This window comes from Mustela erminea, chromosome 5 (assembly GCF_009829155.1).
Source record: "Mustela erminea isolate mMusErm1 chromosome 5, mMusErm1.Pri, whole genome shotgun sequence".
Lineage (NCBI taxonomy): Eukaryota > Metazoa > Chordata > Mammalia > Carnivora > Mustelidae > Mustela > Mustela erminea.
Window position 1 is genome coordinate 53,684,565 of NC_045618.1, and position 13,645 is coordinate 53,698,209.

Consider the following 13,645-nt stretch of genomic DNA (forward strand, 5'->3'; position numbering starts at 1 on the left):
GGAAACCCACCTCAGCACTGGCAGATTGAGTCTGCCATGCCCCTAGGCCCTAACCCTAACCCTATGTTGGCTTTTCTGGCTTCTGTCCCCAGAGAACTGGCCCCCAAGCCCTCCAGATTCGGGACACCTGAGCCACACCCCAGCACTCTGGCTGCCACCCAGGAGGAAACCATGCCCATCAGAGCTGCACAAAACCTCAGAGCAGGAGAAACCTGCATGCCCCCACAAAGCCACCCCAAACATCAAAGGGCCCTGGCCATAAAGCCAGATTCTGCCGCAGTGCTGGACAGATGCCCTCCACTCAGCCCTGAGGGGAGCCCACCTCAGTGCTGGCAGGTCAGTTAGGGCCTGTAATGCCCCTAAGCCCTAACTCTAACCCCAGTTTGGGTTTTCAGACTTCCATTCTGAAGGGCCTGGCTCCCAAGCCCCCTGGATACAGGACCCCTGAGTGACACTTCAGGACTTTGCAAGCCACGTGGTATGAAACCATGCTGTTTGGAGATGCGCCAAACCCTCAGACAAGGAGAAAAGTGTTTCCCCATAAAGCCACTGCAACCATCAGCAGGCGACTGACAATAAAGCCAGGTTCTGCTGTGGTGCTGGACAAATGCCCTCAACTGAGCCCTGAGGGGAGCCCACCTCAGCGTCAGCAGATCCAGTCTGTAATGCCTCTAGGCCCTAAAACTAACCCTAGTTTGTGTTTTCAGAATTCTGGGCCAAGAGATCTGGCCAACAAGCCTTCCAGATTGGGAAGCTCTTGACCACACCTAAGGACTCTGCCTGACATCCAGGAGGAAACCCTTCGGTTTGGAGCTGCCCAGAACACTCAGACCACGAGAGACCCTCATGCATTCCTGAGGCCACCCTCACCGCAGACGGTCTGAATGACAAAGAAACCAAGAGCCCTATGTGGTGCTTGAATCCCATTCTTGATTCAGCCAATCAGGGAACCCACCTCAGTACCTGCAGATTAGGTCTGCCATGCCCCAGGCCCAAACCCTAATTCTAATTGGCTTTTCTGGCTTCTGTCCCCAGAGAACTGGCCCCCAAGCTTTCCAGATTGGGGACACCTGAGCATCACCCCCAGACTCTGGCTGCCACCAAGGAGGAAACCATGCCCACCGGGGCTACACAAAACACGTAGAGCAGGAGAAACATGCATGCTTCTCGAGAGCCACACCAACCATCAGCAGCCCCCAGTAATAAAGCCTGATTCTGCCTCAGTGCTGGACAAATGCCCTCAACTCAGCCCTGAGGGGAGCCCACCTCAGCTCAGGCAGATCAGGCCTGCAATGACCCTAGGCGCTGTACCTAACCTTGAGTTGGGTTTTCAGATGTCTTCCCCCAGGGCCCTGTCCCTCAAGCCCTCTAATTGTTGAGCCCTTAGTCACACACCATGAGTCCACCTGCCACTCAGAAGGAAACAGTGCCTTTCAGAGCTGCAGAAAACCCTCCAAGCAAGAGAAACCTGCATGCTCCCACTGAGGCCAACCCCAAGGTTTGGCGCCACAGTGCCTGAAAAGTTGGAGGCTGACACCCGGCCACAACCCCTCCCTCAACTCTGCTCCAGGAAAGCTCCCCTGCGCCAGGGGCCCCAGGTGGGCCGCATCGTCTGGGCATGTTTTCTGGATGGCCAAGACATGCCCCAAGTGAGAAAGCACTCTAGGCCATGGGGAACAGTGCGGTCTGCAGGGCCGCCCAACACTGGCCAATTCTCATGAGCATTCTGCCCAAATTGATCCCGATTTTTGCAGAATACTGATGAGAATTGGCCAGAAAACAACTGGCAGAATCGCTTCGTGTGCCACATGTCTGCAGAGCTGCCCCCTGAGCCTGGCCAGTGATCCCAATTTGTCACGACTTGAACCCTACCAGAAAGCCCTCTGTGACTCAGGCACAGGTGAGGCCAATGCCTCCTGCTACTCAGCCTCCAGGGGTACCCTCCCTGGCACTGGCATATGTGGCCTGCCATGTCCTAGGACCAGGCCCTAACCCTCACGTGATTTTCCAGTCTTCCCTTTCCAGGGTCCTGTCCCTCGAGCCCTCCAATGAGAGAGCCCTAAGTCACGCTCCATGAATCCACCTGCCACCCAGGAAGAAACAGTGTCTTTCAGAGCTGTGGAAAACCCTCAGAGTGAGAGAAACCTTCATGCCCCCATTGAGGCCATTCCCAACCTTCGGCGCCACAGTAGCCCAGAAAGTCGGAAGCTGAGGCCCGGCCACAACCCCTCCCTCAACTCTGCTTTGGGAAATCCCCCTGTGCAGGGGTCCTCAGGTGGGCAGCGTCGTCTGGCACTTTTTCCAGATGTCGGGGACATGAACCGAGCCAGAAATTACTCTAGGCCATGGAGGACAGTTAACCTAAAATTCTCTAATTTGAAAAAAAATATATCAGAGCACAAAATCACAGATCATCACATTAAACTGCTCAAATCCCCTGGATCTCTTCTGCAAGTTGAGATAATTTACCTTTGGGAAAACCAGTGTACACAAAGTCATGGTTTCCATTAGAAGAAATTATGGACTTCACCTAGTCCTACTGTCCAGTCCAGCTAACTGACTCCCTTCCAAATGGTAGGAACTGTTTATAAATTTCTGTCTTAAGAAATGGTGGTGATTCAAAAGGCTGTGAACTGTCTGTGTGTCTCAATCCCTTGAAGCTCCTGCTGAGTGAGACCTGCTCCTGAGCAGGTACAAATAAACCTGCTCTCTAATTCCTCAGCAACTGATAATATTTTGTTCCCAAACCTACTTTCTTCTTTATTTCAAGGTTCTTTTTGCTCATACTCTTTATTTGAATCATTTTTACTCATATAGTTTTACATATGTTCTGGTCTCGTTTTCACAATTTCAATTGTATTGTGAGGTGAACTTCTCTTCAAAGAGCCTGTATCTTTATTAAATTGAAATGTATGAGAGATGTATCACACTAAAATTTCTAAAGCTGTTAGGAAATCCTTCACACATCATCATCATCTTATGTGTCACTGCTACTTGTCTCTGTGTCATCATTCTCAAAAACACCCCATTAGAAGATGATTTTTTTGAGGGACTTCACTATGAAGAAAACCAAAAATGTTGTGTTGGGCTGTGTTGAACATTATTTCTTTGTAAATGAATGTTGTAGAAATGAGGACTTTGGTTGATCCAACATTGACTTTCTTCATCACTGAAGCATTTCTCTGACTAGCAATGTGACAATGTAACAAATGAAATTTTCTCATTTAATAATAAAAAATTGTGTAACGTTTTGCAAAAAAAAAAATTGACATGTAAAGGGGCTTCAATTTTTCATCCCTTCTTTCCTCTGATATTAGATTCATGGAAATAAAACATTGTTTTGTTGGAAATTTCATTCCAACAGAGCAAAATATCTCTTTTTTTGGAAAGCATGGAATAATCAAGTTTTTAAAAGAACATCATCATTATTACAAAAACAGTCGGAGGGTTTTGGAAGGGTGGGGGGTGGGAGGCTGGGTGAGCCTGGTGGTGGGTATTATTGAGGGCAGGTATTGCATGGAGCACTGGATGTGGTGTATAAACAATGAATTCTGGAATACTGAAAAGAACTTTAAAAAATAAGTAAATTTTTAAAATAAAAAAAAAAATCCAACTTACTGTGTACTTCTATATGCCACCACATAATCTGCTGTTCTCCATGTATTAACTGCTTTAATCCTAACAATAAAACCACAAGGTTAAGTATTATTATCATCCCTATTTTACAGATGAAGAAATTCAAGGACAGAGAAGTGACCCAACTCACCCAAGGACATGTAGTTCATAAATCAAGGAGATGGAGATTCAAATCCAGGTAGTCTGTCTCCAGAATGTTTGCTTTTAGTTCCTACATAATACTGCTATTTATAAAATTGCTCCTATATCATTTTTCCTATTTCCTCCACTAATTTCAAATTTTCTTTGTTAAATAGAAAACCTATGAAATTCACTGATAATAAATATTGAAAATAAGAGTTCATATTTAGGAAAAAATAAAATCACCTAAAATCCCATAACCTAGAGACATTGTGGTAGAAAGTCTAAATATTTCCACATGTAAATTAACAAACCTGTAATGTTTTGTGTTTTATAATTTTTTAACTTAACAACAAAGTATATATATTTTTAGTTTCATTTATGCCAAGTTCTAAATTTGTTTCATTTGTATTAAAATCTTATAAACATAGTTTTAAGTATATATAAAAGTTTTCTTCCTTATTCATGTAGCAAATAGCTTCTCATAGGCTATTATGATAACTGTCTCGTCCTTCTAAATTACTGAATTTTTCCAAACATATTGTGATGCTTTTCTGTTCAACAATATTTCCATAGCATGCAATACTACTACACTGTAATTTGAGAAAAGTTCCAGATATCTGTAATGACTATACACATTTTATTTGAGGCAAAAAATGAAGAGGAAGGTTTGTACTTTTGCTACTTTTACTTAGATTAGGATCTGCATGGAAATGTGGGTTGTTGAGGTCACTCTGTGAGGACATTGTCATGACTAAGAGGTCACTGGCTTCCAAACTGGTTTCCATTCTCCCAGCTGTGTGCAGGTATCAGTAAGCTTAATTTTCAAAGTCATTTAAAAATTTCCTCTCCACTAAATCTCCTGGAGGGGCTTCTAAACCCCTGATTTTGCTTACCATGTCTTCTTGAACTTCCCACTAAGATGTTAGTGAAGACTCTCATTTAATAGTGCCTACCTTGTGCCAGAAATTGTGCTAATTAGTGGGGCATACAGAGTTGGTTAAAGGCTCCTTTTCTCAAAGAAATCATAATTGATAATGAAGAACTAATATGCATAAGAAATTATACTTTATTATAAAGAAGGTATAGGGTACAACAGTAGTTCATAGACATCACTTGGGGTAGCCAAGATATACTTCAGAGTAGCTAGCATTTGATCTACATTTTGAAAGATAAAGAAAAAGGGAATTAACATTTCTGTCACATAGTTTTACATATATACTCTCAAATCTTCATAACATCTAGGGAAGTAAGTTAGACACATCCCATTTTATGGACAAATAAAGGCCATCAGCATAATTGGCTAGTGCACCCTAGTTTATATAGTTCACAAGTGGCAGACCCAGAATGGCAACCAAATCTATTGGGCTTAAGAGCCAAAGATGGCTCCACACTGTAATGCAGGAAAAATACACATGAAAGTATATGAAAGAGTTGAAAAATGTGAAAAAATTTAATACTAATGTGTTCAGTTTATAAAGGTTATGTGATATGCAATTGAATTTGAAATATCCTGGATGACAGAACCAAAGGCTTCAATTACAAATATGACCACATCTGGTTTTTAGATAAACAAATCTGAAAGCAGAGTATAGAACAGACTACACTTAGCTAAAATTAGAGGCATAGAGAACATTCAGAAGTGAAAAATAAATAAACCTGAAATAAAACTGACAGTGGAAATGAAAAGAAGTACACAAAACAGAAATATTCAGGAAGGAGGTACAATTTGTCACCTGGCATATAAGGTGAAAGAGGAGAAAAAGTGCCTCAGAGATTCTTGGATTAAGCACCTGAGAGATAATAGTCATGATATTTCCTAAGACATTAAAAAGAGGATAAGATGATGAGCTCCGACTTGCACAATTTAACTTTGAAGTGTTCAAAGGATGTCCATTCATGTACTAGTACAGTCTTGAATATATTATGCTAGAGTCCAGGAATAGAGCTATAGATATAGAAATCCTTACAAGTGGAGAGTAGTTAAAACAAGAAATCATGTCCCAAACTACTAGAACTCATACAGCAATTCAGTAAGGTGGCAGGATACAAAGTCAATGTACAGAAATCAGTGGCTTTCTTATACACTAACAATGAAAATACAGAAAGGGAAATTAGAGAATCTATTCCATTTACTACAGCACCAAGAACCATAAGATACCTGGGAATAAACCTAACCAAACAGGTAAAGGATCTGATTCAAGGAACTATAGAACACTCATGAAAGAAATTGAAGAAGACACAAAAAGATGGAAGACCATTCCATGCTCTTGGATCAGAAGAATAAACATTGTTAAAATGTCTATACCGCCTAGAGCAATCAATACTTTTAATGCCATTCTGATCAAAATTCCACCGGTATTTTTCAAAGAGCTGGAGCAAATAATCCTAAAATTTGCATGGAATCAGAAGAGACTCCGAATCACTAAGGAAGTGTTGAAAAACAAAAATAAAACTGGTGGCATGATGTTACCTGATTTCAAGGTTTACTACATAGCTGTGATCATGTTTGAAATGAAAAAAATATATATTTTATGTCTCCTGAGTTACTCAAAAATATGTAGGGAAAAAAATCCATGCATCAGTGAAAAACACTAGAAAGAAGTTAGAGATATAGGAGAAAAATCAAGAGAGCTTAAATATACAAATATTAAAAATGCATCCAGTTTCAAGTAGCATTGCCTTATTCACAATCTCTTGAAGTAAGTTTTTATTTTTTCACATTACAAGCTATCAGAAGGTAGACCTTTGCTGACATCAAAGAACTTTTACACTGGATTATTTTTCTATCCATTCATAATATCATCTGTAACATGTAGATGCCCAAAGCTCATGGTTATTGCATCTTTGGGCATCACATTTATATTGAATGCAGGGATAAGAGAGCCAGAAAAAGAGACTTCTCCATATTAATCTTTCCACTTTAATCTGGGAAAGAAAGCCTTCTACAAGAGACATTGTTCTATATTTCATCAAAACAGCTACATGCCTCTCTTACACCAATTCATGGCCAAGGTACATAGATTATCATATTTCATCCCAGGGCTAAGATAAGAACCTACCTTCTTCCAAAATTCAGAAATGTCCATCAAATATCTAATCAGATAGGTGTTCTCTTAGCACAAACTCTATGGAAAAGGCTTTGGGATAGGCAGCCAATACGTACACAATAACCAATGGTGGAAGAAATTTCAAAAACAATTCAATATCAATAGTACCAAATTTGGAGAACAAGTATGTAAGACAAAGACTGAAAACTGATTATTAGATATGATATTTTTACATGTAGACTATTGTGTGCTGAATCCCTGGTGAGATCTTTAAAAGGATTTTCTGACATGCAATCTAGCTTTTTTGGGCTTGTTCAATAAATAGAATGTGTAAGATTAATAAATTCACCTGTGAAGGGTTTGAGAGAGAAAGAAAAATAAGAAGGCTGCCCTCCATTTCATCCCTAACAGATTTGATTTTTGAAGGAGAGATTCTATGTGTAACCCATCAAGGGAATTGAAAAGTTGAGATGACAGTAAAAAGTTGATGCATCTAAAACCTTCAGGAGAGCTAGAGTGTTTTTGGAAGTGCTGGCCTTGAAGAGCCCAGAGGATTGGTTAGAAGAATATATTCTCAAGTCCTAGAACTCTTGATACACTCCTGGTTCTGCCACCTCATCTTTCTGATGCTCAGTTTCATTTATGAAATGGTGATAATAAAACTAAACCTATCTTATGAAGTCATTAGGAAGCTTGAAAATAATAATGTATCTAAAACAATGTCTTAAATATTGAAGATACTCAACTCTGTTTTCTGGGATCATTTGACTTGATTATTAAGTATTAATCATAACTATATTTACTAATCTTTACTCTGAGATATGCAATATTTTAGTTTAGTTTAATTTGTCATGAAGTAATCAGTTTACTAAAAGTGGTCATGAACCAAACATAATAATAATCATGTCGTGAACTGAGTGTTAAAGTTATTGAGTCTGGGGGTGCCTGGGTGGCTCAATTGGTTAAGCATATGACTCTTTGGTTTCACCTCAGGTCATGATCTCATGAGTGATGAGATTGAGCCCAAAGTCAGGCTCCAGGCTTAGAAAGAGAAGTGAGTCTGCTTGAATATTCTCTCCCTCCACTCCCCTTCTCACTTGTTCTTCTTTCTCAAACAAATAAATAAATCTTCAAAAAAATTTACTGAGCCTGTGCACCTGAGTTCCATTTAAATTTAAAAAGAAAGTCAATTATCATATAATTTCACTTATTTGTGGAGCATAACAAATAACATGGAGGACATAGGGAGATGGAGAGGAGAAGGGAGTTGAGGGAAATTGGAAGGGGAGGTGAACCATGAGAGACTATGGACTCTGAAAAACAACCTTAGGGTTTTGAAAGGGCAGGAAATGGGAGGTTGGGGGAGCCAGGTGGTGGGTATTAAGGAGGACACCTATTGCATGGAGCACTGGGTCTGATGCAAAAACAATGACTTCTGTTACACTGAAAAGAAAAGAAAAAAAGCCCATGTAGGGAGTGATGGGATATGTTCAAGTACTTTTGTCATGGTGATCTCTCTAATTGCAGTGAAAAGGAAAAACCTAAGGGGCTAAGAAAAATTCAGGTAAGAGGATATAAAATTAGTGTGGAAGTATTAATAAGGATGTGATGGAAAAGATAATCATAAGAAAACACATTTAGAGAAAAGGTCAGGAAAATGATCCAGAATCTTTGAGAAAAATTAAAATGAGTTTTAACTATTGGATTAAAATTAAAGGAAGTAATTAAAATTAAAGGAATCCCTCTTGCTCTATTTGCAAAATTTAGTGTCACATTTTTTCCTTCAAATACCCCCTCTATATAATGAATTTGTTGCTACCTTATTTTTTCCAAATCTTTCTTTTTCCTCTCTCAGTCAATAACATCTAACTTAATTAACAAAACAGGAAATCCATGTTGCTGACAGTGATACTTAGTCTTTTTCATTTTTATCCCCAGGTCACTTGAAAATCAGCTTTCCTGTCCCAGTCAACAGGTGGATTAAATGACTCTGTAGTTGTGTTACTGGCCCTTTCTTGCTCTTGGGAGAAAAAAACTTTTTCTCATCTTGATATGTGCTTTTCTCTACTTAGCACTCATGTTGGAAAACATTTTTGTTCTGTTTTTGGTAATCTTTGATTCTCACCTACACTCTCCTAAGTCCTTCCTTGCTGGCCAGCCTGTCCCTCATTGATGTGGGTGTTTCTTCTATCATAGTTCTCAAGACAATCAAAGAGCTTTTAAATGAATGCAAAGTAATTTCTTTCCAAAGCTGTATGATGCAGATATGCTTCATCTATAACATGGGAGGAGAGGCGATGGTGTTACTCGTAGACATGGCATTTGACAGGTAAACAGCAATCTGTAAGCCTCTTCATTATCTTAACATCATGAATCCTAAAATGCTGTCTCAATTTGCTTTCATTATAATTTATTATAGTTATTTATCATATTTATAATATATTTGAATAATGAATTTATATGAATTCAATTTATATTGAATAATGAATTTATAATATTCATTATAGTTTATTATAAGCCAAGTTTATTATTTCTGCCAACAGTGGCTTCATGAATATGGATACCTTCTTGCTGCTAATCTTGTTCTATGTCTTCATTTTGGTCACCATCGAGAAATGTGCATCAGGCTGTCGTGGTTCTATTTTTCACTCCATGCATGCTTCTTTACGTATAGCCTTTCCCCACATCATCAAGTGACAAATACCTGTTCATTATTGACTTTTCTATCACCTCTGTCTTGAATCCAGCCATCTATGTATTAAGGAACAAAGACATTAAAGCAGCAATAAAATGATTGTGCAAAGAGAATCTCACTCCAGAATTTGTTGACCACATATATTTTTGGAGCTTTAAAACTAAACATCCAACTGCATGGTGGCCCATCTCAACTTAGGCCCCACCGATTTAACATATCCAGAACAAAGTCATCATCTGCCATCCTAAGCTTGCTATATGAAGTCTAAAAATAACCTGTAAATTTGTTGTAATGAATCACAAGCATCATTATACTGAATTGTTATGTATATATATATAGGTTCAATGACTTTAAAAGAAAACCCAGAGATAAAAATCAAGAGGCGAGGAATTTATTTAGAAGGGACTGCTAGATGACACTGGTTCAAAAGTGAGGACATAAGTCAGAGAAAAGAAGGAAGGTAATAGAAGATGTATTAACTAGTATTAAGTAGCACCCTCCTACTGTGGACATTGGGGCACAATCCTAATTGTGGCCCCCTAAGTGACTTTATGTACTCTATCACATTAGGCGATTTCACCTGAAAGTCTATGAAGCTGTGTATTTCTGTGTTGGGGTAGCTCTAAGGCATTAACTCCATAGCTGTTCCAAGCTACCCCATGAGTGGGTTGAGCAGTTCCGATATCTAAAGAAAAGTCCTCAGGCAGAAAATTTTCTGCAGCTTATGGTATAAGAGAGTCTACATTCTTGGGATATGCGTGTGGCATCAAAAGCATCAGAAACACTCCACATCTTCCTTCTCATGCTTAGAGGCTTTCATGTTCCATGTAAGTTTACTCCATCATTGATACTTCAAACATAGGACTGTTAATGAAACAAGTGTTAATGGGTTCCACCACTGCACATGTTCCCAGGAAGATACTCATCTTCCTCCACCACAACCCATCCTACATTTTCCTCACATTTGTCCAGCACTTTTCCCGCTCTAGATCACTTGCCCAGATCCACATCTTCCCATCTAAGAAGGCTAAATCCATGATTACCATACTTTTGTCAGGCTGTAATTGCTGCAATTGCCCATTTAGAGTTATCATCAAATGTAGCACCCTTTCTATTTCTCTTCAATAATAGAGGTTAATAATACCTGCCATGCTAGTACACTCAGGAATCTATAAACACAAGAAAACCAAAATGACCAGTGAGCTACTAAAACTTTAGGTTTACTGAAGAGCTTACTCTGTCCCCAGAGGAAGGATGCACTCACCCCAGTGAGGTCAAATGTGTAGTTCTCCAAGGAAGTAATGGTGAAAGGAGCCATTCTCACCACCTATCTTTGGTGTCCAGGCCTATGCAATTCATAAAACAATACCTTATAATGTTCAGTTATTCAAAGTATATATCATGCATAAAACACAAAGTGCCATCCCCAAACACACTTACTTCCACCATTAAAAGCTATTCTTTATATTCTATCAGACTGACAGCTTCTACATGATATGCATATTACCAAAGCAGTGGGTCATTTTGTTGTGTGCTCACTATTGTACTTTCTTAGCTGCAAAGATATTTCTTTGTCCTAAGCAATGTTGTGAAGGACATTAGACATTCTATGTGTCTTTGGATCACTTAAAGTGCCAGGTACTGCTGTAAGGACAGTCAAAACCATACTTGGAAAACATGTTTATCCAGTAAGAACTATCCACGGATCTAATGTAAACAGCTAGCAATTGAGTTGCTGATTAAATGTGTCAAAAGATGAAACCACAATGGTGTTCAGTATCCACTTGTCCTTCCAGGATTTTCAATAGTGCCTGCCACTATACCTGCCTAACTGAAAAGAGACCATATTGAAAGAATCCATGGAAAGACTTCAACTTTGCCATTTATTACTACTTCATCCAGGGGCCCATTGCACAGAAAGTACTATGGAAAGATTTCATCCTTGCTATTATTATCCTTATTATTATTATATCCTTATTATTATAATTACTTCATTCATATTGGCCCATTGCACATGAAAGAACACATGAAGTGGACTCATGTGTTTATAATTACTTCATCCATCACCCATTGTGCAAGTACTCCAGTGGCTGAGCCAGGTTATTAACTCAGCTATTTAACACTATTCTTGAGCTATAGTAAGAACAGAAACATATAAGAAGTTACATGTATTTCTTCATGCTTTTTCTAGCTAAAAAAACAAAAACAAAAACAAAAAACAAACAAACCCCCCCCAATTATATCATATCTCAGTGTGGCCCATGTGTTAAGTAACCACTATCTACTTTAAGTGACAATTCTAGTTGTATGGAAATTATAAAACTGAACCCACATTTATGAGGACAGATATCATAAACTAGAGTAATTAGAAAATTCCCATCAAAGTATTAGGTTAATTTTTTTTTTGCGTTTGTTAAATATGTAAAATAAACTGGTTAAACCATTTAGTATGAAAAGAAGAGAATGAATGAAATATCAACTCCAGAAACCAGTATGTTAGCATTTAGGAAAAACTTGAGGTAGGAAATCAGTGCTGTTGAATTCAGACTTACACTAATAAAAATATAATGGTTAGAATAGTAAAGAAAATCCAGAAGAGATTTAAGATTTATCCTATAATAAATGTGGATTCTATGACTCTAAATAGGCATGAATAAATCCATAAAATGACAAATAACTAGGCATCTGAACAAACAAAAAGGTTAGGTTCTTCACACCACACGTACAAAAAACAGATACATATATTTCAAAATAAATTAACTGGATCAAAATATTTTTTAAATTATGTCATAAAGCAGCTTTTACTTTTTTTAAATTTTTTCAATTTATTTATTTTCAGAAAAACAGTATTCATTTTTTCACCACACCCAGTGCTCCATACAGCTTTTAAATAAATTTCAGTATGGTGAAATGTATATAGTAGTTGCATTAAAAATGCAATTTTAAACAAGGCAACAAAAATAGAAAACATGAATAAAGAAAAGACTATATTTTACCACACTAGCTTTAAATTTGTCAAAAACAAATGTAAAGATTTCTGCTTTATAGTTCTGCATGTAAGGAGTTTGGAATCACTATTCCATCATAATAAGTTAAAAGTAGAACAGAGTGAAAAAGAAACAATTCTTCTTGATCCAGAAGAGAGGGGAGGAGACAGGGCAAACTGCTACCCCATGATTAGAGAGATAGGCAGGCAAATAAGGACAGCATAGCTTGCCAAGCAGACACAAAGCTAAACCATAACTGATGAATTGCTGGAGGGTAGAGACCTCTGTGTTAAGAACTGGTGAGAAGGACCTATCCAGAGGTGACATCAATTATATTATGAAATTTACTTTAAGCAGCTGGACCAGATTCACCCAATAACTATCTGAGAAAAAATTCCCTCAGGCTTTTGGCACAGGGAGGGGTAAAGGAATCATTTAGAAATGTACCAGAGCACTCTGTTTTTCTCTAGAAGCCTTGACCTCAGGGGACACTAGTTAACCAAAACCTTACCTCCTAAGGTGTTATAGGAGTCTAACTGACCTGGGGAAGGCAATACCCATCCTCAACCACTCTAGCCATCATGTCCCATCTAAGAGAAAAGAAATAAAATGAGAGACACTTGTGAAGTTTACAGTCCAGAAACAGACTCACTCAAATCAAGACCTAATTCTAGCACTACAGAATGCTTTCCCTCTGCTCACACCTCATCACCACATTACCAAATGCCTATTTATAGCAGTTTTTTTTTAAATCAAGTACATCATATCTAGTTATCAATAAGACATCACAAGTGGTGCCTGGGTGGCTCAGTGGGTTAAAGCCTCTGCCTTCAGCTCAGGTCTTGATCCCGGGGTCCTCAAATCGAGCCCTAAATTGGGCTCTCTGCTCAGCAAGGAGAATGCCTCCCTTCCTTTCTCTCTGCCTGCCTCTCTGCCTACCTGTGATCTCTGTATGTCAAATAGATAAATAAATCTTTAAAAAAAGAAGACATGACAAGACATAATTAAGGTGGAAGCACAAAATTTGAATAGACATAACAAGCATCAGAACTAGACAAAGAAAGAATGTTGTAATTATCAGTGCAGAAATTTAAAGTAACTATAATTAATATGCTAAGAGCTCTAATGGAACAATCAGACAGAATGCAAGAACAAGT

At 38.6% G+C, this 13,645-nt stretch overlaps 1 pseudogene; it reads left to right on the forward strand.

Moving 5' to 3' along the window:
• The first annotated feature begins 2,073 nt into the window (after positions 1-2,073).
• LOC116590129 lies at positions 2,074-9,600 on the forward strand (annotated as a pseudogene).
• The last annotated feature ends 4,045 nt before the right edge of the window (positions 9,601-13,645 follow it).